Source organism: Pelophylax lessonae, assembly GCF_965119305.1.
Source record: "Pelophylax lessonae genome assembly, chromosome: 3".
NCBI classification, from domain to species: Eukaryota; Metazoa; Chordata; class Amphibia; order Anura; family Ranidae; genus Pelophylax; species Pelophylax lessonae.
In genome coordinates, this window is record NC_138770.1 from 74,763,210 (window position 1) to 74,790,518 (window position 27,309).

The window sequence follows — 27,309 nt, forward strand, 5'->3', positions numbered from 1 at the left end:
TGTAACATCGTTCAGCATCAACGGTTTGGTGGTGGGTCAGTGATGGTCTGGGGAGGCATATCCATAGAGGGATTCACAGACCTCTACAGGCTAGACAATGGCACCCTGACTGACATTTGGTATCAGGATGAAATCCTTGGACCAATTGTCAGACCTTACGCTGGTGCAGTGGGTCCTGGGTTCCTCCTGGTGCATGGCAATGCCTGGGCTCATGTGGCGACAGTATGCAACCAGTTCCTGGAGGATGAAAGAATTGATACCATTGAATGGCCCCCACACTTGCCTGACCTAAATCCAATAGAACACCTCTAGGAGAATATGTCTCGGTCCATCTGATACAGCCAGGTTGCACTTCAGTCTGTTCAGGAGCTCAGTGATGCCCTGGTCCCCACCTGGGAGGGAATACCCCAGGACACCATTCATCATCTCATAAGGAGCATGCCACAAAGTTGTCAGGCATGCATACAAGTACGTGGGGGCCATACAAACTACTGAGTTCCACTTTGACTTGCTGCAATGACATTTCAACAAAATGGACTAGCCTGGTGCAACATATTTTCACTTAAATTTTTGGGGTGTCTTTGAATTCAGCCCTTTGTAGGTTGATAATTTTCATATTCATCAAACGATGTGGCATCCTTTCATTCCTAACACTTTACCCAGTCTATATCAGTATAGATATCCAGCATGATATTTTTCCCCATTGAAATATGATGTGTTTTCAAACTGTTCTTTTTTTGTGCAGTGTACTTATATGATCTGTTTGCCTTCAGACTGTCTCTCTCAAACTAAAACTCCACTGGCATCCCAATCTCAAAGTTGTGGTTAAGCAGTGAGTGATTCTAGTGAAACACAGACCTCTGTTTAAAAATACAAACATTTATTAAAATAACATATATGGAAGAACAAGAATATGTGATGGTTGTGACAGTAATGACCGTCACTGGGAGTGAAAGACAAATGCATTATGGACATTGGGAAATTGATTTGGATTGCTTCAAGTGGGCCAGTATTATATTTGTCAGCCATGTATCTCGAGAAATATGTGAGGACTATTCCTGTTAGATTCTGAACATGTTCATTGAAAGAGATAATCACATTGGCTTCTGTTCCATGTTCTTCAGTGTCAGAGATGGACAGTCTGTCACTGGCGGTCTCTTCCTATTGTCTGTGTATTGAGGTGTGATGTGGATTCTGTTAAGCCTGTCTGTCCCATTGTTAATTGTTAATGAACTCACATATTGTTTCTATCCAGATAGTTAGATAATTAGTTCAGGTTAATTATATTTCTGTATACAATTTCATCGGCATATAATAATGTAATCAGGCAACCCCTGACCTAATGGGGTAATTTGATCAGGAGGGGGATGTCCATGCTGTATATAAACTGTGTGAGAATGTTCAATAAAGGAGAAAGCTCCAAAACGTATACAAGCTAGTTGTCGGCTAGCTTTGTATGGGGGCAGCTGGAAAATCTGATACAGTATCTACAGTATGTTCAAGGCTAAAGGAAGCTGTATACTGACGGAAGCCCACAGACACAGTGTGGGTCACGGTTCTGTTACAATGGTCACATTAAAACATATTTTAACTCTTTAACTGCTAAAGCCATTTTTTCCACATGTTAAAATTAACATTTTAGGGCTAAAGATAACTTAAAATCCCCAAAATATTATAAACTGTATTTTCTGAAAGCAGAAACCCTGGAGAATAAAATGGTGGCCTTTGCAGTTTTTACATCACATGATAATTTCTCTACATTTTACCAAATCTACAGGGGCATTTCATAAAATTTGAATATCATCAAAAAGTTAAATAGAGTGAATAGATAATAGAGTGAAATATTTCAAGCCTTTTTTTCTTTTAATTTTGATGATTATGGCTAACAACTAGTGAAAACCCAAAATTTAGTATCTCAGAAAGTTCTAATATTTATAAGACCAAGAAGTATGCAGCAATTCATGCAAAAGGAGCCCCGACCAAGTATTGAGTGCATACTATACTGTACATGCACATACTTTTCAGTAAGCCAACATTTCTGTATTAAAAAATCCTTTTTTTTTTTTTTTTATTGGTCTTATGTAATATTCTAATTCTAAAATACTGAATTTTGGGTTTTCACTAGTTGTAAGCCATAATCATCAAAATTAAAAGAAATAAATGCTTGAAATATATTACTCTGTGTGTAACGCATCTATATAAAATTTTTGAATTTCACTTTATGAATTAAATTACTAAAATAAATTAACCTTTTTAATGATATTCTAATTTTATGAGATACCCCTGTACAGTATCTCACAAAAGTGAGTACACCCCTCACATTTTTTAAAATATTTTATTATATCTTTTCATGTGACAACACTGAAGAAATTACACTTTGCTACAATGTAAAGTAGTGAGTATACAGCTTGTATAACAGTGTAAATTTGCTGTCCCCTCAAAAAAAAAAAAAAACAACACACAGCTATTAATGTATAAACCTCTGGCAACAAAGGTGAGTACACCCCTCAGTGCAAATGTCCAAATTGGGCCCAGTGTCAATATTTTGTGTGGCCACCGTTATTTTTCAGCACTGCCTTAGCCCTCTTGGGCATGGAGTTCACCAGAGCTTCACAGGTTGCCACTGGAGTCGTCTTCCACTCCTCCATGATGACATCACAGAGCTGGTGGATGTTGGAGACCTTGCGCTCCTCCACCTTCGGTTTGAGGATACCCCACAGACGCTCAATATGGTTTAGGTCTGGAGACATGCTTGGTCAGTCCATCACCTTTACCCTCAGCTTCTTTAGCAAGGCAGTGGTCGTCTTGGAGGTGTGTTTGGGATCTTTATCATGTTGGAATACTGCCCTGCAGCCCAGTCTCTGAAGGGGGGGGGATCATGCTCTGCTTCAGTATGTCACAGTACATGTTGACGTTCATAGTTCCCTCAATAAACTGCAGCCCCGGACCATGAAACTCCCACCACCATGCTTGACTGTAGGCAAGACACACTTGTCTTTGTGCTCCCCACCTGGTTGCGGCCACACACACTTGACACCATCTGAACCAAATAAGTTTATTTTGGTTTCATCAGACCACAGGACAGGGTTCCAGTAATCCATGTCATTAGTCTGCTTGTCTTCAGCAAACTGTTTGCGGGCTTTCTTGTGGATCGTCTTTAGAGGAGGCTTCCTTCTGGGAAGGCAGCCATGCAGACCAGTTTGATGCAGTGTGCGGCATATGGTCTGAGCACTGACAGGCTGACCACTTCCACCCCTTCAACCTCTGCAGCAATGCTGGCAGCACTCATACGTCTATTTCCTTAAAGACAACCTCTGGTTATGATGCTGATCATGTGCACTCAACTTCTTTGGTCGACCATGGTGAGGCCTGTTCTGAGTGGAACCTGTCCTGTTAAACCGCTGTATGGTCTTGGCCACCGTGCTGCAGCTCAGTTTTAGGGTCTTGCCAATCTTCTTATAGCCTAGACCATCTTTATGTAGAGCAACAATTCTTTTTTTCAGATCCTCAGAGAGTTCTTTGACATGAGGTGCCATGTTAAACTTCCAGTGACCAGTATGAGAAAGTGAGCGTGATAACACCAAATTTAACACACCTGCTCCACATTCAAACCTGAGACCTTGTAACACTAATGAGTCACATGACATTGGGGAGGGAAAATGGCTAACTGGGCCCAATTTGGACTTTTTCACTTACAGCTGTACTCACTTTTGTTGCCAGCGGTTTAGACATTAATGGCTGTGTGTTGTTATTTTGAGGGGACAGCAAATTTACACTGTTATACAAGCTGTACACTCACTACTTTACATTGTAGCAAAGTGCCATTTCTTCAGTGTTGTCACATGAAAAGATATAATAAAATATTTACAAAAATGTGAGGGTGTACACACTTTTGTGAGATACTGTATATGTTCTGTAAAAAATATACTCAAATTAATTTTAGTGCACACAGACACAATATAACACACATTTTTTGGTAAAATATAATAGATGAGGTTGTGTCATGTTAACCGATACCAAATATGTGAAGACTAAAAATTGCGTGCACCAGTAAAATAACTATGGTAATCAAAACAGCATATAGACAATGCTTTGAAAACATTTACAGATCATCAATTTAGGCTTGGTTCACACTGATGCGATGCGGGAAGGCTGCGAATTCGCAGCCTGTTCCCGCATCGCACACGCATCCTCGGCAGTTCACACTGCCATATGCGATCCGCTGGGGGTGTCAATGTAATCTTAACGACACCCCCAGTTTGATCGCGTATCGCAGTGCGATCGTGCAGTTCGCACAGGATCGGATCGCACAAGTGTGAACCGATGTGCAATCCGATCCTGATGCGGCAGCAAAAATGCCTCCTGTGCGTGTTTGCTGCGGGTGTGATGCGAATTTAGCCATACAAACTGTATGGCTAAACTCGCACCGCATAGCCGATCGCATGTAATGTCGGAGCAGTGCGCTCCGACATTACATGCGAACCCCGCACACGCAGAAGTGTGAACCGGGGCTTAGAGTTAACAATAAGTAATGGCCCTAGAATTATTACTCTCACTCTGGTATGCACAGCAATACCTAATGTGTGGTACAAACCTTTTTATCATTGTTTGCATTTCTATTTGCATGTACTGTATGTGGGGACAGGGGGGCTTTAAAATAAATGTTTGGGTGTTTTTATTTTTATTTGTTTCAAACATAATTTTTTTTTTTTTTTTTTTACTTACCTTTATTGCAAGTATAACACAAAATGTAGTCACTTAAAATTGTTAAATGCAAGTGATACTTCCTTGTAGGAAGGTGCCTACTAATTATGCAAGAGAGCAAGTGAGAGTTAGCTGCCCAGGCTAGGGAAGGGTTAAGCTTTGGGCTATTCCATTTCCCAGGCTTTTTGGGTTCTGCCCTCACCCTGGTGGAAACAAAAAAGGGAAAGGCTGGGCTCAGAGACAGCCACCAGCAGGATAGCGTGGGATGCAGGAAGCTCCGGATCACCAGCCAGATGTAGCTCGGAGCATCGCCTATCTTCTACCCTAAAGGGAATCCCCACTAATGGACTCTGCTAAGTTGTGGACTTTCTCCTATACAGGTATGCCTGGGCAGCCACAGTACACTAGGTGCACGGTGGAACCCCATTCTGTCACTAGGAGTGAGGTAGCAGAGTTAAGTTGGACTAGTGGAGAGGGCATTGGCTCAGCAGTGTCCCTCCTAAATGCAACATACTATGAGGAAGGTGTGTAGCACCATAGGATGGAACGCTACTGTACAAGGTGTATGGCTCATCTCTAAGCCAGGGGTTCGTTGTGGTAGATTGGTGCGCTAAACAAAGAAAAGTGACTACAAAATATCAACAAATTCAACCAAACATAATGTTGACAACATAAGTGACTCTTCTAAAAGTGAATTCAAAATAATCAAGTCCATCAAGTGTTATACAAATTGTGTTAAAAAAATTCAATTGAGACGTGACTTGTGATTAAATATTGGAATCTTTTCCAAGATACAGTGACATCTGCGTGAGTTAAGATCCCATCACCAGCTGCTTATCCTGCTTACCAGACGTAAGTATATCTCAAGCAGTATAACACCGCAAATATCATGCACATCCACCCTCGTGTGACCACACAGCAGAGCCTCTTACTGGATGTAAAAGTTAATGAGCATGGGATATCTTTCCTGGTTCGATCAGGATGTCTCAAATGGCTGTCTAGATAGGCTATTTCACTCAGACCCCGGGATTATAAGCTTTAGCCTCAGGATACAAAACTTAACAAGTCTTTCCTCTGAGCAACATGGAGGAATAAAAATCGTCCAGGGGTTTGCCTTAAAGTGGAGTTCCACCCTATTTTTATACTTACCTCCATCTTCTCGCTCCGGGTCACCTGAAAAAGAAATGGATAATCGCATATTTTTTTTTTTTTTTTACTTACCTCGTAGCGAAGAAAAAATACTTACCTTACTTCCTTCTTCCTCCTTCCTCGGCCGCGGCCCGTCGTCACTTCCTGGCTCTGCAATGATTCCTGGGAGCTGAACGTCATAGCTCCCAGGAATCATTGCGCCTGCACCGGCCCCGACGTCAGTTCCGGGTCGCGCGCGTCATCCCCTTCTAAACAGCTTCTGGGCATGCCCAGAAGCTGTAGAGGGATGACGCGCGCGACCCGGAAGTGACATCAGGGGCCGGCGCAGAGCATCGTGGGACCAAAGAAGGCGGAAGAAGACGCCGAAGGGGATCTCGCTGGCTTCAAGCTGCCCACATCTGAGATGGCAGCGCTGGACAAGACGTTTGCAAGGTAAGTATTTGTCCTAACAGGTAAGTGCAACCCGGGACAGATCAGAGGCTAGCCATTGTGGAATTCACTAGCCCTGACTGTCCCGGGGGTATTAAAAAAAAAAAAAAAAATCCAGGGTGGAACTCCGCTTTAACTTTGACTTTTATATGACTGTGGCCCTTCCTGGTCCCGGGCATTGACGAGTATACACGAGAGGAGAGTAGAGGTACCCCTGCGTGTGCACGGGTGTGGTGGTCCACCCACACCCTAAAAAAACAACCCCTCTGCCGTTGCTCCCCTCATCACTATTACTGTCAGATAGTGGCTGTCAAAATGTCATTTGTTAATTGCTTTATATTACAAAACACGAGCAGCTGTCAAAAATCAACTGCATCTTTGTAAAATTACACTTGCAGATAATCTGCAAGTGTCATTTAGTAAATAAATGATTACATTTTTTTACAACCTTACAAGTTACTTCATTTAAAAAATGTATTTTCTGGGTCATGTGTCTTAACCACTTCCCCCTGGGTGGACGTCATATGACGTCGTAAACTTTGCGGGGGTATACCGGGATGATGCCTCTAGCTAGAGGCATCATCCTGGTACCGTTGTTTGAAGCCGACGGCCGGCCTTCCGTCGGTACCAATTGATGCGGCTCGGGAGCCGCTCGATCGTTACCCGGGGGCGGGAGGGGACGCCCCCCCCCCCCTCCCGCCGCCTTCCGTGGCTTTTACCGGGGCTCCCGTCCCACCGGGAGCCCCGAGCACCCAGCCGGCGCGTCCGCCGGCTGGATGGAGTCCCGATGAATGCTGGAAACGGCATCGATCGGGTCTCCGATGACGTAACCCAGAGGCGGCGTCCATGACGTCACTTCCGGGTTAGTGTGCTGCAAAACAGCGGCAAATTTGAAAAACGGCTGTATGCAAAAACGCCGTTTTCGGCGTTTTGCATACAGGGAAGTGTAGTGGAGGGGTCTAGGGTCTTTTAGACCCTCGATCCCTCCATAAAGTGTACCTGTCACTGCATATTGGCTGTCACAAGGGATGTTTACATTGCTTGTGACAGCAATAAAAGTGATCAGATTTTTTTTTTTTTAAAACTGTAATAAAGTTAAAAAAAATAAATAAAATAAATGGGAAAAAATAAAAATTTAGCCGCCCCGATCACCGTTAGCTCGCGCACAAAAAATAACGTATACGGAAGTCGAGCCGCGAATGAAATCGCTGTTCAAACCACACATGTGAGGTATCGCCGCGATCGCCAGAGCGTGAGCAATAATTTTAAAAAAAAGAGCTACACTCTAACTCTAAACTGGTAACCGTTAAATAAATTTAAAATGTCGCCTATTGAGATCTCTATTGACCGTAGTTTGTCGCCATCCCACGGGGGGGGCGCAATTTTAAACCGTAACATGTTGCGTATCTGTTTACTCGGCGTGACATCATCTTTCACAATATACAAAAAAAATGGGCTAACTTTACTGTTTAGTATTTTTTAAATGCAGTGAAATGTAATTTTTCCCAAAAAAATGGCATTTTAAAGACCACTGCGCAAATACCGCGTGACAAAAAATATTGCAATGACCGCCATTTTATTCTCCAGAGTCTTTGCTAAAAAAATATATATAATATTTGGGGGTTCTAAGTAGTTTTCTAGGAAAAAATACTGGTTTTAACTTGTAAACAAAAAGTGTCCGAAATAGGCCTGGTGGGGAAGTGGTTAATTGGAGAGCCCTATAGGACATTTCAGATTAACAATTTACAAAAATGCAATAAAATTGATTCAGTGCACATACCTGTCAAGTCAGTTTAATCACTGGGTTTTTTCAGTTATCACCTAATTAAAAAAAGAAAATGCATTCTTATTGATGTGGAAAATGTAGTCCTTTCTATTAAAAGGAATCATTTTATGATATTTAGCCTTTTTTTGAGTGTGTTCTTGCTACTTTACTCCAACTGTTCCTGACCTATAACTCTTTGTCTTCTGCTCTCCTGATGTCTGACCTGTTTCTGGATTACCACTTTGTGTGTTTGCTTTTTTATATTATAAAATCCCCAATTACCACCAACTGACCAGGCCTTCCGGCGGCATTACCTTCACCTCCCCAACTAGATGAGCTGTAGTAGGGTTGTAGGGTTAGCTTTCAACTCTGGGTTTGCTACCTGCACATTTTTATTCAACTAATTTGTTTGGGTGCTCAGATACAGGACTAGACTTCCTTTTCTGTGTGGCCCTACCACTACCTCTAACCTCTAACTACAGTAACCCAGCTACCTACCTGATCATCATGACTTACCTCTCCACCCTCCACACCGGTCCCATGTGTGCTCCCCTGGTCCCCCCCCCACCCCACTATGCTGCCCCCCCACCCCACACTGTGCTTCCTTCCCTCTTCCGGGGGGCCCTTCATGGTTTCTTGCACCGGGGCCCTGAAGGTCCTAGTTACGCCTCTGTTCTAAACCTTCCATTGTATATCAAATTATGAAAGAAACATTTTGACCCCTTTTACATGGGCATGTCAGTGTTTTGAATTCCAGTGGTTGAGTCACGCCTTTAACTTGCCTCTGCCACATGTCAAAAGCAGGCATTGCATGCTGGACAACCCCATACACATTGGCAAAAAAGAAAATAGGGCATGTTGCTTTCGGAAGGGTATGCCACCTGGCACTGCACCCCATAGAAGTGAATGGGGCTGCGCAGCAACCACAATGCAACACGTTCCAATGGATGCAGCCTCAGCACTGTAAAGAGCTGGCATATGACCTCCTAATTGCCTGCCTACTGAGGAGAAGTCACTGCTGGCATGATCGACGGCAGATGGCAGTCATCAATTAGGCCCAAAGGAAAGAGACCTTTGTTTGGAGTAAAACTTTACAATGGTTGCTGCCAAAAGGTAAAATATAGATTATAGAGATGTCATTATACCATAGTAAGTACCAGATTCATTTTCAGGCCTAAGTTATAGAAATCTTATTCACTCATCACTGCAAGTTCCCCTGTAGTATCCCCCTGTATTATGCATTTTATATTCCATATTGTAGTTATGTAATAGCAGTATACAGGTGCATCTCATAAAATTAGAATCTCATCAAAAAGTTCATTTAGTTCATTAATTCTATTAAAAAAGTAACACTCTTATTTTATATAGATGTGTTACATCTCCACAACATGGACGACATGGCTCCACAAATCATCAGGAACTGTGGAAAATTGTGCATTTCATTTGAAAATCAAGGTCCAGAGTCTGGGGGAAAAGTGGAGAGTAGTGATGGGCCGAACACCCCCCCCCCCCCTGTTTGGTTCACACCAGAACACAGCGGACAGGGAAAAAGTTCTAGTAAACATGCAAACTCTATTAAAGTCAATGGGACACCAACATGTGAAATCAAAAGTCCTCATTTTAAAGGCTTATATGCAAGTTATTGCCATAAAAAGTGTATGGGGACCTGGGTACTGCCCTAGGGGACATGCATCAATGCAAAAATTTTTTTTTAAAACAATCATTTTTACAGGAGCAGTGATTTCAATAATGCTTAAAGCAAAACAATAAAAATGAAAAATTTAAATATGGTGCCTGGGGGCCCCTTTAATGTGCCTGTAAAGTGGCACATTTGTACGATGTATGTAGCCTGCTGCAGCAACACTTACATTTCTAAAGGTGAAAATGTAATTTAAACTTGCTCGTGGCTGTAATGTATTGTCAGCTTCCGGCAATACAGATAAAAAAATAGAAAAAAAATGGCGTGGGGTCCCCCCCAAATCCATACCATGCCCTTAGGGTCTGGTACGGATTTTAAGGGAAAAGGGGATTTTAATGGGAAAATTAAAAAAAATGGCGTGGGGTCCCCCCCAAAATCCATACCAGAACCTTATCTGAGCAAGCAGCCTGGCTGGCCAGGATGGGGGGGGGGGCAAGCGAGCGCCCCTCCTCCTGAACCATACCAGGCCACTTGCCCTCAACATAGGGAGGGTGCTTTGGGTGCACCCCAAAGCACCTTGTCCCCATGTTGATGGGGACATGTTGATGGTTTCCTCCCACCGACTCCAATGATAGGGCACTATTCCTTCCACTGATACCAATGATGGGGCACTATTCCTTCCACTGACACCAATGATGGGGCACTATTCTTTCCACTGACAACAATGATGGGGCACTATTCCTTCCACTGACACCAATGATGGGGCACTATTATATAGACCCCCCTGAAGTGTAAAGGACAGTAAACCGGCCCTTTCTATATTAAGTTTGGAGACTCCTGATCTAGACCATTGACAGTATTTTCATAACATTATACATTTGTAAGAACAGCTTCTGGTTGTCTGTGTTATCAGCCAAACTTTCCCATTTCTTATACATTAAGCGCAAACAAGGTTCCCATCACTATGACATTACCTTTGGTGTCAAATTCCTATCTTTAGGCTTTTTGAAAAGATTTTGCACCTAGAATAGAACAAATATTGAGTGTTATTACATGGTTAATATACTAAATTAGATATTGTCCTTTTAAAGGATAACTTTTATAACACATACAGTATGCTGTCCAAATAAACATCTCTTACCCCTGCCTTTTTACAGTGTGCTTTGATAGCTGTTATCATAGGACCAGACAGTGTAAACATTGCATTGTTTACATTCATCTTGTCTGCATCTGCAACATTACTGCACACAAGGATTGCAGACAACAAGGAAGGCAATGGCTTAACGTGTTACTAAATCCAGGAGCCTGCATTCACTATATCTGGACTCCCACAGTACACAGAACATGGAGATGCAATTATTTTAGTAAATATAAACTGCTAAATACCTTTTCTCATCAGCAGTATATAGCAGTCTTGTGACTTCTATCATTGTCTGGTTAAAGCTTGTAGAAGGAGTTTTTATTCCCCTCTGACTGTCTTATGAGGCTGCATGACCCTTGACCCTCTGTCTGATCAAATGCACCTCCCAAGAAAAAAAGAAGAAGGGGAGGATAAGAGAAGACAGGATTAAACAGCCTTTTTACACAACGAGGAGGATTAACCACTTAGGTTCCACAGTGAATCTATCAAGCATGCTTTACTGCATATACAGACTGATTTTACTGTTGTGGGTTTAGTAACACTTTAAGTGCCCACTTGCTACTAGTGCTGGCCTTTACCAGACTGATAGAGCTACTAGCCCATGTGCCCAGAGGGCAGGGTCACTGATAATGGAGTAGCACCTGCCCTCCTGTATGGGGCGCATGCCCCATAAGTTCAACAGGGGGGACCAGACCACCAGAAGTGGGCACAAATACTGGAACCAACCCTCCTGTGCTTACAATGCTTCAGTTTATGAAATAGCAGGGAGCCTCTGTACAGAGGGCTTCCTGTTCATTCACTATGCAGCCTCAGCAGCAGAGAAAGGATCGAGGAATGTGTGTCCTCAATCTCCTTCTGTTGAGTGTCTGCTCAGACACCTGATAGTTACATAGTTACATAGTAAGTCAGGTTGAAAAAAGACACAAGTCCATCCGGTTCAACCATAAAAAAAAAACAGTATTGAAAACCCTACCATACAATCCCATATACACAATCCTATACCCGCTGTGGATCCAGAGGAAGGCGAAAATAAACCCCAGCAAAGCATGATCCAATTTGCTACAGCAGGGGAAAAAATTCCTTCCTGATCCCCCGAGAGGCAATCGGATATTCCCTGGATTAACTTTACCTAAAAAAATTTTTAGTACCCATTTATATTATGTACACCTAGGAAAGAATCCAGCTCTTTTTTAAAGCAATCTAGTGAGCTTGCCAGAACCACCTCTGGAGGGAGTCTATTCCACATTTTCACAGCTCTTATGGTGAAGAAACCTTTCCGTATTTGGAGACGAAATCTGTTTTCCTCTAGACGTAAAGAGTGCCCCCTTGTCCTCTGTGCTGACCTTAAAGTGAACAACTCAAACCCAAGTTCACTATATGGACCCCTTATGTATTTATACATGTTGATTATATCCCCCCTTAATCTCCTCTTCTCAAGAGAGAATAAATTCAGTTCCTCTAATCTTTTCTCATAGCTGAGGTCCTCCATGCCTCTTATCAGTTTGGTTGCCCTTCTCTGCACTTTCTCCAGTTCCCCAATATCCTTTTTAAGAACTGGTGCCCAAAACTGAACTGCATATTCCAGGTGAGGTCTTACTAATGATTTGTACAGGGGCAAAATTATATCTCTCTCTCTGAAGTCTATGCCTCTGTTAATACAAGAAAGGACTTTGCTTGCTTTGGAAACAGCAGCTTGGCATTGCATGCTATTATTAAGCTTATGATCTACCAGAACACCCAGATCCTTCTCCGCTATGGATTCTCCCAGTTCTACTCCACCTAGTATGTATGATGCATGCATATTCTTAGCCCCCAAGTGCATAACTTTACATTTATCAACATTAAACCTCATTTGCCACATAGTTGCCCAATGAAACAGTGCATTGAGGTCAGATTGTAAGTTGGAGACATCCTGTAAAGAAGTTATTCCACTGCAAAGCTTGGTGTCATCTGCAAAGACTGAAATGGTACTTTTAATCCCAGACCCTATATCATTTATAAAGATATTAAAAAGTAAGGGTCCCAACACTGAACCTTGGGGTACACCACTGATAACCTTAGACCATTCAGAGTAAGAATCATTAACCACTACTCTCTGAATTCTATCTTTTAGCCAATTTTCTATCCAATTACAAACTGATCTTTCCAAGCCTGTGGACTTTACCTTACACATTAGCCGTGTGTGGGGAACTGTGTCAAACGCTTTTGCAAAATCCAAGTATACTACGTCCACAGCCACCCCTCTGTCCAAGGTTTTACTTACCTCCTCATAAAAAGAAATCAGGTTTGTTTGACAACTTCTGTCTCTCATGAATCCATGCTGTCTGTTGCTTAAAATATTTTTTTTCCAGCAAGAACTCATCTATGTGGTCGTTTATTAAACTCTCCAATATCTTCAGACTATAGAAGTTAAACTAACAGGTCTATAGTTACTTGGCAAAGACTTTGATACCTTTTTAAATATAGGCACCACATTGGCCCTACGCCAATCCAGTGGTACTATTCCAGTCCTTAAAGCGGAGTTCCACCCGAAATTTATACTTACCTCCATCTTCTCGCTCCCGGTCACCTGAAAAACAAATGGATAATCGCAATTTTTTTTTTTTTTTCACTTACCTTTTAGAGAAAATATACTCACCTTACTTCCTTCTTCCTCCCCTCGGCGGCCACGGCGATTCGTCACTTCCTGGCTTTTGCAATGATTCCTGGGAGCTGAACGTCATCGCTCCCAGGAATCATTGCGCCTGCACCGGCCCCGACGTCAGTTTCGGGGGCGCGCGCGTCATTCCCTTCTAAACAGCTTCTGGGCATGCCCAGAAGCTGTGGAGGGATGACGCGCGAGACCCGGAAATGACGTCGGGGCCGGTGCAGTGCATCGTGGGACCAAAGAAGAAGGAAGAGGACCGAAGAGGACGCGGAAGAGGATCGCGCTGGCTTCAAGCTGCCCACACCTGAGATGGCAGCGCTGGACAAGACAATTTCAAGGTAAGTATTTCTCCTGAAAGGTAAGTGCAACCCGGGACAGATCAGAGGCTAGCCATTGTGGAATGTACTAGCCCTGACTGTCCCGGGGGTATTTTTATAAAAAAATGTATAACGAAGGTGGAACTCCGCTTTAACGAGTCCCTACAAATTAGAAACAAAGGCTTAGAAATTACAGCGCTCAATTCTTTTAGGATGCGTGGGTGGATGCCATCTGGTCCAGGCGCTTTCTCCACCCTTATTCTGTCTAAATATTTCTGGACCATATCACTTTTGAGCCATTGTGGATCATTTGGGGCTGTGTCAATACCATCCTCATTATGGTCATGAGCTCCCCCATGATCCTTTGTATATACAGAGCTGAAGAAAGTATTTAATACATTTGCCTTCTCTTTGTCCCTAGTCACCCACTCCTGGATATTTTGTAAAGGGCCTACATGCTCAGACCTAACCTTTTTACTGTTAATATATTTGAATAATTTTTTGGGGTTTGTCCTACTATCTTTTGCAATATGTCGTTCATTTTGAATTATTGCGTCCCTGATTTCCTATTTACATATTCTATTATATTCTTTGTAACAATTAAACAATGATAGTGTTCCCTCATTTTTATATTTTTTAAAAGCCTCATTTTTATATTTTTTTAAAGCTCTTTTCTTTTTATCTATAGTTTTTTTAACTTTTGCTGTGAGCCACATAGGTTTTATTTTTAGCCTTTTAAACTTATTACCCATGGGAATATACTTTGCAGTGAGTTTGCATAAAGTCTTTTTGAAAAATTCCCATTTCTGTTCTGTGCTCATCGATGCCAATATTCCCTCCCAGTCAAAATCCTGGAGAGCAGCCCTCATCCTTGGAAAATTTGCTCTCTTAAAGTGTTTTTGTATTTCCTGTATGTGTTTTTTGCTTACAGCTAACATTAAATAAAATCATATTATGGTCACTGCTACCCAGATGTTCTTTTATATCAACATTGGTAATAAGCTCTGCATTGCTTGAGATTACCAGGTCCAATAGAGCATCATTTCTAGTGGGGGCCACAATAAACTGCACCATAAAATTGTAATTGTAATAAATTTGTGCCCTTTAACTGTTCCAGCAGTGCCATTACTCCAGTCAATGTCTGGGTAGTTAAAATCCCCCATTATTAACACTGTCACAGCCCTTGCAGCCCTTTCTATCTGTGCCAGGAGCTGAGTCTCCACCTCCTCATTAATACTGGGAGGTCTATAACAAACTCCAATGATAATCTTTGTTTTACGCACACCCATGTACATTTCAACCCATACTGCTTCAGATTCAGCACACTCTCCATCAACTAGGTCCTCTTTCGCACTCACTTTGAGATCACTTCTCACATAGAGACAAACACCACCACCCCTCCGTTTTACCCTGTCTTTCCGAAAGAGAGCATAGCCAGGAATATTAATAGCCCAGTCATGTGAAGAATGAAGCCAAGATTCAGCAATACCAATTAAATCATAGCTCTCCTCGTGCACCAGAGCTTCCAACTCACCGATTATGCTTGGCAGACTTCTGGCATTGGTGAACAAACACTTTAAATCATTGTCCCATTTTGCACACTTATTTTGCATGTTTTTAATTTTGGTACAAATCGTACCATTTCCAATGGTTGTTTATAACATGGGAATCTTCTTATCCTCTGCCATAACTCTCCCCCCATCTTTCCCCATTCCACCCACCAATAGGGGCTGACCCCTGTCTGACCTGTCTGCCCCATTATAATCTAATTCACCCTCCCCCCTCAATCCTAGTTTAAAAACTCCAGCCTTGCCATAAACCTCTCCCCCAGCACAACAGACCCCCTTCCATTTAAATGCAAACCATCTTTAGCATATAGGTTGCACCCCAATGAAAAGTGAGCCCAGTGCTCTAAAAACCCAAATCCCTCCTTCTTACACCAGGTCTTTAGCCATGCATTTAGCTCTCTAATCTCCCCCTGCCTTTCCTGTGTTGCACATGGCACAGGCAATATTTCAGAGAATATCACCTTGGAGGTCCTTCCCTTCAAATTGCAGCCTAGTTCATTAAATTGGTCCTGATATTTCACCAACCCCCACAGGGCTGTTCAAAAATGTAGAAAAAAAACAAACTAAAGTTGTAAAAAATAATAATAATGAAAAAAACATAATTAAAGTGGAGCTCCGCCTAAAAGGGGAAGCTCTGCCTATTTGCCTCCTCTCCCCCTTCGGTGCCACATTTGGCACCTTTCAGGGTGGGGTACCTGGTTTTGACAGGTACCCGCTCCTACTTCTGGGTGATCTCGCTGCAACCCCCCTCCTCCTTTCCCCACTGCCGGACCCTTCCCAAAACGCTTTTCGCGGTGGGGAACTGGATGTGAAACCACAAGGCTTCACTCCCGGTTCCCCTTACAGTTCCCCTTACAATGGCAGCGGCAGCACCCGAGAGTCGATGGAAACATTGGGGTGGGTGCTGACATCACTGGATTCCAGGACAGGTAAGTGTCCTAATATTAAAAGTCAGTAGCTACAGTATTTGTAGCTGCTGACTTTTATTTTTTCGTGGGGGGGGGCTGGACCCCCTCTTTAACCACATAAGCCCCGGAGGATTTGGCTGCTGAAAGACCAGGGGGTATTTTGCGATTCGGCACTGCGTGACTTTAACGGACAATTGCACGGTTGTGCAACGCTGTACCCAAATGAAATTGACGTCCTTTTTTTCCCACAAACAGAGCTTTCTTTTGGTGGTATTTGATCACCTGTGCGATTTTTACTTTTTGCGCTATAAACAAAAAAAGAGCGACAATTTTGAAAAAATAACAATATTTATCAATTTTTTTTTATATGAAATCCCCCCCTCCCCCCCAAAATGTAAAAATCTAAAAGTTTTAACATTTTAGGCCAATTTGTTTTCTGCTACATATTTTTGGTAAAAAAATTGCAATAAGCGTATTTTGATTGGTTTGCGCAAAAGTTATTGCGTTTACTAACTAAGGGAAAGATTTTTGTCATTTTTATTGTTTTTTTTTTAACGAGTAATGGCGGCGATCTGCGATTTTTTTTGCGGGACTGCGACATTGCCGTGGACAGATCGGACCCCTGACTGACATTTTTGACACTTTTGGGGGTACCAGTGACATTACTACAGTAATCAGTGCTATATATATGCACTGTTACTGTAAAAATGACACTGGCAGGGAAGGGGTTAACTTTATTGGAGATGCAGGGGTTAAATGTGTCCCTAGGGGCGTGCTTCTAACTGTAAAGGGGTGTGGCTAGTGATGTAACCACAGAGACATACGATCCTACATAGCAGGATCGTATTATCTCTGCTGTTACACCAGGTAGAATGACAGACGGCTTTGTTTACATCAGCCGCCTGCATTTATCCCTCTCCACCGGGAGATCGCGAGTGACATCGGGTCTGCTGGTCACACGCGCGGACATGTTAGGGAACTAACGGGGGCGGGAGCGCACCTCCGGCGGCGCGCGCTCGCCCCCTGGAGGCTCGCAGGCTAGCGACGTAGTACTACGTCACTTTGGCTGTACGGGGCTGACTCTCGCAATAAATAGTCGTGCGGCGGTCGGCAAGTGGTTAAGGACTCATTCTCACAGGTATACTGGTTGCATAAATTAGCAGTTTTTTCATGCGACTGAAGCTGCCGTGCAGGCAGTGCTGGGACCAGGTCATCCAGCGACCAGGGCAAAGATGCCAAACTGCACCCCCCCTTCCCTTAGGGTTAGGGTCAGGGTGCCCCCCTATCCCTGCAATAAACCATGGGCAGCCGTCCCTCCTGCCCACCCCTTGTTCCAGCCCTGCATGCAGGCATGGTTCACCGATCCTGTCAGCTAGGCTGTATGGGGCCCCATGATTTCTAATAGCAGACCTGTCGCGGGGTGCATGTATTTCTGCAACGTGACAGTGTCCAGAGAGACTTTTTTAAAGGATTAGTTTACCTAAAAGAAATGTATACTTGAATCCTGGTGGGCTAAATCAGTACCTGGTTTCTTATATGACCAGAATACTCTATCAGTGAGCTATCCCAGGCCATAATTCCTGACTCTAATCCTGTCCACCTGAAAGTTTGGGGAGTTCCCACCACTTGTGTGACCCAGCTCCTGCTATTATATTCTTCAGTATGGGGTAATTTTAACATGAGTGGTTGGCACTCTACGCCCATATATCTGTGCGTTTTATAATACGTTTACTCATAGATGTGCGTACAGGGTGTGCCAGATGTGCCTAGGTACACCCTAATCACCACATACACATTAGCATTATTGTTCTGTGAGCCAACAGGAAGATGGGAAAGATATCCCTCTTACTGGCTCTGCCACAAGATAAATGTTTACACGCTTCTCTTTCAGTGTGTCGGCAGGGAGATCAATGTGCCAGGGTTATATATATGTAGATACACATACGAGTTTACACTAGAGCTGCACGATTAATCGTATGAAAATCGCGATCTCGATTCACCCCCCCCTGACGATCTAAACCTGACATATTCTCGATTCTTTGCATAGCTGAGGGAGCAGAGAAAACAGCTGTGGAAAACTCCCAGTAACTATAAACAAAATGATTACATTGTATCTTTCCTCCTGCAAACGCCTATCAGCATAAGTCTCCCAGTAACTATAAACAAAAGTGATTACATTGTATCTTTTCCTTCCCTCTGCCAGGGAGAAAGGAAGTTTAACCTCTTAAAGACTGGACCTTTTTCTGACATTTGTTGCTTGCAAGTTAAAATCATTTTTTTTGCTAGAAAAGTACTTAGAACCCCCAAACATTTTATATATTTTTTTAGCAGAGACCCTACAGAAAAAAATGGCGATTGTTGTAATATTTTATGTCACACTGTATTTGCGCAGCAGTCTTTCAAACGCAATTAATAAACTTTAATGAATAAAAAAAAAAACGTAACAGTAAAGTTATCCCAATTTTTTTTGTTACACAGAGAATCATGAGAGAATCGTGATCTTTATTCCAAGCTAAAAAATCGTGATTCTCATTTTGGTCAGAATCGTGCAGCTCTAGTTTACACCTATGCGCCCATTTACCTTAGCATTCAGGAGACAGCAAAACAGGAAGATAAAGAAGCCCTGTGCCAAGAAAACAAAGGCAATGAATTTTATTTTAATATCATGTAAACAGCCTATTTATGTCACTTATAACAGCAGATATTCCAAAATAGTATCTCTCCTGCGCTCAAGTGGTATGCAGGAAGGTAAGTGTTCTTAATGGTCTTTGTACACACCACCTACGGTCTTGCTGTACCCTCAGGACCAAGGGAATCCAAATAAACTGAAAAACAACAACAAGAGAGGGGCGCACCAACCTCGTGCATTACCACTAAAAAAGTTTATTAAGATCCAAAAAGGTAGCACACATTGTACTCACAAACGCACAGAGTTGTATAAAGTACTCAAAACCCATACTTGAGTAAAAGTACAAGTGCTCGATCAAAAAGTGACTTGAGTAGAAGTGGAAGTGCTCGATCAAAAAGTGACTTGAGTAGAAGTACTAAAGTATTCAACATTTTTTGTATTTAAGAATTGCAAGTAGTTTTTTTTTAAATTTTGCTACTCAAGTACTGAAAGTAAAAGTACCAGTAGTTTTGAAAAAAAAATTGCTACTCAAGTACTGAAAGTAAAAGTACAAGTACTGTGTTATGTAGTTATTAAAGAAAGAAGTCAAAAGTTTGAACATCATATTGTTTTTTTTATTTCAAATGCAGCTTTTATTTATAAATACAGTAGCTTTTATTTCCGTATGCGCTGATAATACACATGTTTTGAGCTTCATGAAACCTGCCATCTACTGTTCTGGCAGTGGTAATTTTTATAATTGTAACGAGTAACTATGCAGCACAAAAAAAAAAAAAAATATCGGAGTAGAAGTATTGAAATCATTGAAAAAATATAGTGAAGTAAAAGTGGAAGTAGGAGAAAAAAATTCTACTCTAGGAAAGTACAGATACCGCCTTTCGGTACTTAAGTACAGTAGTGAAGTAGTTCTACTTAGTTACTATACATCTCTGCAAACGCATGATATTTTCACGCATGTAAGAAATTGGGACTAATCGTCTTCAGGATAGATAGGATACTCCTATGGTGCTGGATGACGTGATGGCGTCCACATATGCCTGGCTGATGTATTTTGAGGGAGAACCCTCTTCTTCAGAGTCAAAAGTACTACCGTAGTAGTAAAGGTAGTACTTTTGGCTCTGAAGAAGAGGATTCTCCCTCAAAACGCATCAGACAGACATATGTGAATGCCATCACATCATCCAGCACCATAGGACAGTGTTTCTCAATCTTTTTTCAGTCAAGGCACCCTTTAAAATTATGGACAGTCTCAAGTCACCCCATTCTAAAATGTAAAAAATTATTCTAATAGTTTTACATCTACATGTAGGAAATCCAATGTTGGGTAGTTATTTATTCTTTCCTGACAGACTCCATGGCAGCCTACGTGTGGGTTAGTCCCACCTCCTCCTACATCTTAGAACTTCGAGCAGCATTCTGTGCTCTTCAAGCGTTCCACCACATAATAGTGGGAGCCTCTGTCATTCTGAGACTGAACAACAAGACAGCAGCCTCTTACATAAAGAGGCAAGGGGGAACTTGCAGTTGCTCCTTGCTGAAGGAGGTAGAGCCAATCATGACCTGGGCTCAAAAACACTTGTCCAACCTCACAGCAGTATATCTTCCAGGGGTTGAGAATGTTCAGGCGGACTTCCTCTCAAGGGTTTAGACAACAACGAGTGGAGTCTCCACAACTAAGTCTTCAAGTGGCTCATATCCCTGGAGTTTCTCCCAGAAGTAGACCTGTTTGCGTCTCCTTGCAACTTTAAGCTGGAGAAGTACTATGCGAGGTTCCGTTATCTCCAAGCCTTTGGGATAGATGCCTTGGTCTTCCAGTGGAGATTTCTCAGGGCATATGCCTTTCCCCCGGTTCCTGCCATCCTCCGGTTCCTGTCTAGACTCAGGATTAGGGTTGAGCGGACACCTAGATGTCCGTGTTCGACGGGTTCGGCCGAACTTTAAAAAAAAATCTGGGTCCGTGTCCCGGACTTTTACCGAACTTTTCCCGGACACCGAACCCCATTGAAGTCAATGGGGACCCGAACTTTCAGGCACTAAAATGGCTGAATGGAAAAGGGCTAGAGTGCTGCAAATGGCAGCAAAACGTAATTAAGAGCATGGCAAGTGCTCTGCAAACAAATGTGGATAGGGAAATAACTTAAAACAACAAAAAAAAAAACAGAAAAATAAAACAATGTTCTTCTTCATCTCTGAAGGACGAGGCCCATATGGAGTAGGAGGGAGGTTGAGGTGGTGGTGGATGTGGCGGTGTCATAGGCGTGTGCACAGGGTGTGCCTGGGCACACCCTAATCACCTAGGTCACATAGCATTGCCAGTGAGGAGATGGGAAAGATCTCCCTCTGACCTGCTCTGCTCTATTTCTCTTTGCCAGCAGGGAGAGTAATGTATCGGGGCCATGTACCTGTAGGCAAACACATGCATGTGTATTTCAACTTTGGGGTGCACACCTTAATGCAATAGGCTGCGCACACCTATGGGCGGTGTAGGTGGAAGCGGCGGTGGAGGAGGACCAGGGCCGGATTAAGAGCATCATGGGCTTGGTGCTGAGGATTTTGAAGGGCCTTAAGGGCCATGCCTTGGCATGCACCCAGAGGAGGAAGGGTGCAGCCATGCATGCCTAATTCAACATGGGATGCTGTCTCTGAAGCCCATAAACACATCCATGCATCGGCAACTGTCCCTCCTTGTCCGGCCTTCGCGCTGTGTGGGGAGGTTCTGAGGGTGCTGCCTGGGGAAGCGAGCATAGAAGCCAGACTTCTGTGTTTACAAGTGACAGAAGAGCGGTAACAGTGAATATGGCCAACCTGGGGCCTATATAAAAGGTAGGGGCCTGGAGCTGCAGCTCCAATAGCCCCTACGTTAATCTGGCCCTGAGGAGGAGGACGAGGTAGCCAACACTGCTTCTTTTCACAAATTTTAAATGAGGGTACACCCCAAAAGAGTGAGAAAGAGCAAAAATGGAACAATGGGTGGGTAAGGTCGGTATCCATTGCTATTCTGCATAAGGTACGGAAAAGTCCCGTGGGATCCATGCCTGGTTCATTTTAATGAACGTGAGCTTGTCCACATTGTCTCTGGACAGGTGGCTGCGCTTGTCTGTTATAACACCCCCAGCCGTGCTAAATACCCGTTCAGATAATACACTGGCTGCAGGGCACGCCAGCACCTCCAAGGCGTAAAGGGCAAGCTCAGGCCATGTGCCCAATTTGGAGACCCAGAAGTTGAAGAGGGCAGACCCGTCATTCACTACATGTAGGCGTGTGCACACATACTGCTCCACCATGTTGGTAAAATGCTGCCTCCTGCTAAGAAGTTCCATCTGAGCTGCTGGTGCTGCTGTTTGTTGTGGCGTGCTGACAAAGCTTTTCCACATTTTGGCCATGCTAACCCTGCCTTCTGAGGTGCTGGCGGTGCCCTGGTTGCGTTGGCGACCTCCTCCTCCTCCTCTGCCTTGTGCTTCCACTGTGGCCCCGCTGTCAGATGGGAATGCCAGCAGCATGGCGTCTACCAGCGTGCGCTTGTACTCGCGCATCTTGCGATCGCGCTCCAGTGAGTGAATTAAGGACGGTACGTTGTCCTTGTAATGGGGATCCAGCAGCATGGCCACCCAGTTCTCAGCACAAGTTAGAATGTGGGCAACTCGGCGGTCGTTGTGGAGACACTGCAGCATGTAATCGCTCATGTGTGCCAGGCTGCCCAGAGGCAACGAAAGGCTGTCCTCTGTATTCCCCCAGCCACGCACCAGTGATGGCCATGAGCTGGCCTGGGTGCCACCCTGCTGTGAACATGGTTCCATCTCCTCCTCCAGCTCCTCCTCCTCCTCCTCCTCCAGAACTGTGCCCCTGCTGGACAATTGTGTCCCTGGCGTTTGTGTGTGCAGGAACCCACCCTCGGAGCCCCTTGCGAATGACTGCCCTGAAAGCCTTGGAAATGTTACCTCTTCATCCTCCTCCTCCTCCTCCTCATCCTGTGCCACATCCTCTTCCATCATCGCCCGAATTGTTTTTTCAAGGAGGCATAGAAGTGGGATAGTTAAGCTGAGAACGGCGTCATCGGCACTGGCCATGTTGGTGGAGTACTCAAAACAGCGCAACAAGGCACACAGGTCTCGCATGGAGGCCCAGTTATTGGTGGTGAAGTGGTGCTGTTCCGCAGAGCGACTCACGCGTGCTTGCTGCAGCTGAAACTCCACTATGGCCTGCTGCTGCTCGCTCAGTCTTTCCAGCATGTGCAAGGTGGAGTTCCACCTTGTGGGCACGTCACATATGAGGCGGTGAGCGGGAAGGCCGAAGTTACGCTGCAGCGCTGCCAGGCGAGCAGCAGCAGGGTGAGAACGCCGAAAGTGCGCACAAACGGCCCGCACTTTCTGCAGAAGCTCTGACATATCGGGGTAGTTTTTAAGGAACCTCTGCACCACCAAATTCAGCATATGCGCGAGGCAAGGGATGTGCGTCAAACCGGCTAGGCCCAGAGCTGCTATGAGATTTCGCCCGTTATCGCACACCACCAGGCTGGGCTTGAGGCTCGCTGGCAGCAACCACTCATTTGTCTGCTGTTCCATGCTCCTCCACAACTCCTGCGCGGTGTGTTTTGTCCCCCAAACAGGCAAGTTGTAAAACTGCCTGCTGTCGTTTACCCCTGGCCGTGCTGAAGTTGGTGGTGAAGGTGTTACGCTGTCCGGATGAGGAGGCGGTAGAGGATGAGGAAGCGGAGTAGGAGGAGTTAGGAACAGGAGGCAAACTGAAGCACCCTGCAATCCTCGGTGGTGGAAGGACATGCGCCAAATTGCTATCCGCCTCAGGCCCATCCGCCACTGCATTTACCCAGTGTGCCGTTAGGGAGATATAACGCCCCTGACCGTGCTTACTGGTCCACGTATCGGTAGTTAGGTGGACCTTGGCACAGATGGCGTTGCGCAGTGCACACCTGATTTTTTCCCCCACTTGGTTGTGCAGGGAAGGGATGGCTTGCCTGGAAAAGTAGTGGCGGCTGGGCACGACGTACTGTGGGACAGCCACCGACATAAGGTTTTTAAAACTGTGCGTCTCCACCAGACGGAATGACAGCATTTCAAAGGCCAATAATTTTGAAATGCTGGCATTCAGGGCCAGGGATCGTGGGTGGGTAGGGGGGTACTTCCTCTTCCTCTCAAGTGTTTGGGAGATGGAAAGCTGAACGCTTCCACGGGACATTGTGGAGATGGTTGTTGGTGACCCAGGTGGTGGTGTTGCTGACAGATCGTCTGTTTGCGGGGTGGCAGGTGCCGGTATCACTACAGATGTGGCTGGAGCGGCCGAGACTGCAGCAGAAGAGGAAGCAGGATGAGCCAGAGACGTTTCTTGGTTTTGAAGGTGTCTACTCCACTGCAGCTCGTGCTTTGCACTTAGATGCCTGATCATGCAGGTTGTGCTCAGGTTGAGAAGGTTTATGCCTCTCTTCAAGCTCTGATTGCACAGGGCGCAAACCACTCGTGTCCTGTCATCAGCACATTTTCTAAAGAACTTCCACGCTAGAGAACTCCTTTGAGCTGACTTTGGTGCGCTCGTTCCCTTGCTGCGTTGGGCAGTAGCGGGTGTAGTGTCTAGGGCACGGCCGCTCCGCTTCTGCACCCTGCTCCCTCTTCTGCTGTGCTGGTGGCTCTGTGCGACCACCGCCTCTTCCTCCAAACTACTCAGGTCACCTGCATGACCTTCATTCCATGTGGGGTCGAGGACCTCATCGTCCTCCACATCATCTTCCACCCAGTCTTCACCCCTGCCCTCCTTGTCGGTCTCCACAATGCTGAATGCCGCAGCAGTTGGCACCTGCGTTTCGTCATCATCGGAGACGTGCTGCGATGGTCCTTGCATGTACTTATCTTGAGAAATAAGTGGTTGGGCATCGCTGCACTCAATCTCTTCCACTTCTGGGGCAGGGCTAGGTGGATGGCCCTGGGAAACCCTGCTGACAGAGTCCTCAAAAAGAAGAAGAGACTGCTGTATGGCTTGGGGCTCAGACTGCTTGCCTGATTTGCAAGGGGTGAGGTGAAAGACGGTTGGACATCGGCTGCAGGTGCCAACTGTGACCTTTCTGCAGTAGACTGGGTGGGAGACAATGTGAAGGAACTGGAGGCACTGTCAGCAGCAAACCAATCTACTATCGCCTCCACTTGTTCTGGCCTCATCACTTCTAGAGGCGTATGATGCCCTACCAAATACTGATGCAGGTTCTGTCGCCTACTCACACTTGAGGAAGGTGTTTCACTTGTGCGTGTAGCTGGCACAGATCGACCACGTCCTCTCCTTGCAACAGGAGCTCTACCAGCAGCACCACGACCCAGGCCACGGCCCTTATTTGACGGTCTCCTCATATTTCTGTAATTTAAGATCTTGCCCTAGAAAGGTTTTTATTGAATGGCGGAATAGGAAATATGATCAAAAAAAGTGTATGTATCTCAGAAGTATGAGATGAACCCCAAAAACTTGGAAAGGTGGATCTCACACGTACCGACACAGACTATCCCGCAATTTATTTGTTCCCCGAAAGTTTTTTATTGAATAGCGGAATAGGAAATATGATCAAAAAAAGTGTATGTATCTCACACGTACACCACCACACTATGCCCCAATTACTATTGTTTGTACCCCTAAAAGGATGGATGAGGAGTAGGAGGAGTATGGAACAGGCAGCACCCTCAAATCTTCAGAAGTATGAGATGAACCCCAAAAACTTGGAAAGGTGGATCTCACACGTACCGACACAGACTATCCCGCAATTCAATTGATCCCCAAAGGTTTTTATTGAATAGCGGAATAGGAAATATGATCAAAAAAAGTGTATGTATCTCACACGTACACAACCACACTAGGCCCCAATTACTATTGTTTGTACCCCTAAAAGGATGGATGAGGAGTAGGAGGAGTAGGAGGAGGAGAATGGAACAGGCAGCACCCTCAAATCTTCAGAAGTATGAGATGAACTCCAAAAACTTGGAAAGGTGGATCTCACACGTACCGACACAGACTATCACGCAATTTAATTGATCCCCAAAGGTTTTAATTGAATAGCGGAATAGAAAATATGATCAAAAAAAAGTGTATGTATCTCACACGTACACCACCACACTAGGCCCCAATTACTATTGTTTGTACCCCTAAAAGGATGGATGAGGAGTAGGAGGAGGAGTATGGAACAGGCAGCACCCTCAAATCTTCAGAAGTATGAGATGAACCCCAAAAACTTGGAAAGGTGGATCTCACACGTACAGACACAGACTATCATGCAATTTAATTGTTCCCCGAAAGGTTTTTATTGAATAGCGGAATAGGAAATATGATCAAAAAAAGTGTATGTATCTCACACGTACACCACCACACTAGGCCCCAATTACTATTGTTTGTACCCCTAAAAGGATGGATGAGGAGTAGGAGGAGTATGGAATAGGCAGCAGCCTCAAATCTTCAGAAGTATGAGATGAACCCCAAAAACTTGGAAAGGTGGATCTCACACGTACCGACACAGACTATCCCGCAATTCAATTGATCCCCAAAGGTTTTTTATTGAATAGCGGAATAGGAAATATGATCAAAAAAAGTGTATGTATCTCACACGTACACAACCACACTAGGCCCCAATTACTATTGTTTGTACCCCTAAAAGGATGGATGAGGAGTAGGAGGAGTAGGAGGAGGAGTATGGAACAGGCAGCACCCTCAAATCTTCAGAAGTATGAGATGAACCCCAAAAACTTGGAAAGGTGGATCTCACACGCACAGACACAGACTATCACGCAATTTAATTGATCCCCAAAGGTTTTAATTGAATAGCGGAATAGAAAATATGATCAATAAGAAAGTGTATGTATCTCACACGTACACCACCACACTAGGCCCCAATTACTATTGTTTGTACCCCTAAAAGGATGGATGAGGAGTAGGAGGAGGAGTATGGAACAGGCAGCACCCTCAAATCTTCAGAAGTATGAGATGAACCCCAAAAACTTGGAAAGGTGGATCTCACACGTACCGACACAGACTATCACGCAATTTAATTGATCCCCATAGGTTTTAATTGAATAGCGGAATAGAAAATATGATCAAATAAAAAGTGTATGTATCTCACACGTACAGCACCACACTAGGCCCCAATTACTATTGTTTGTACCCCTAAAAGGATGGATGAGGAGTAGGAGGAGGAGTATGGAACAGGCAGCACCCTCAAATCTTCAGAAGTATGAGATGAACCCCAAAAACTTGGAAAGGTGGATCTCACACGTACCGACACAGACTATCACGCAATTTAATTGATCCCCAAAGGTTTTAATTGAATAGCGGAATAGAAAATATGATCAAAAAGAAAGTGTATGTATCTCACACGTACACCACCACACTAGGCCCCAATTACTATTGTTTGTACCCCTAAAAGGATGGATGA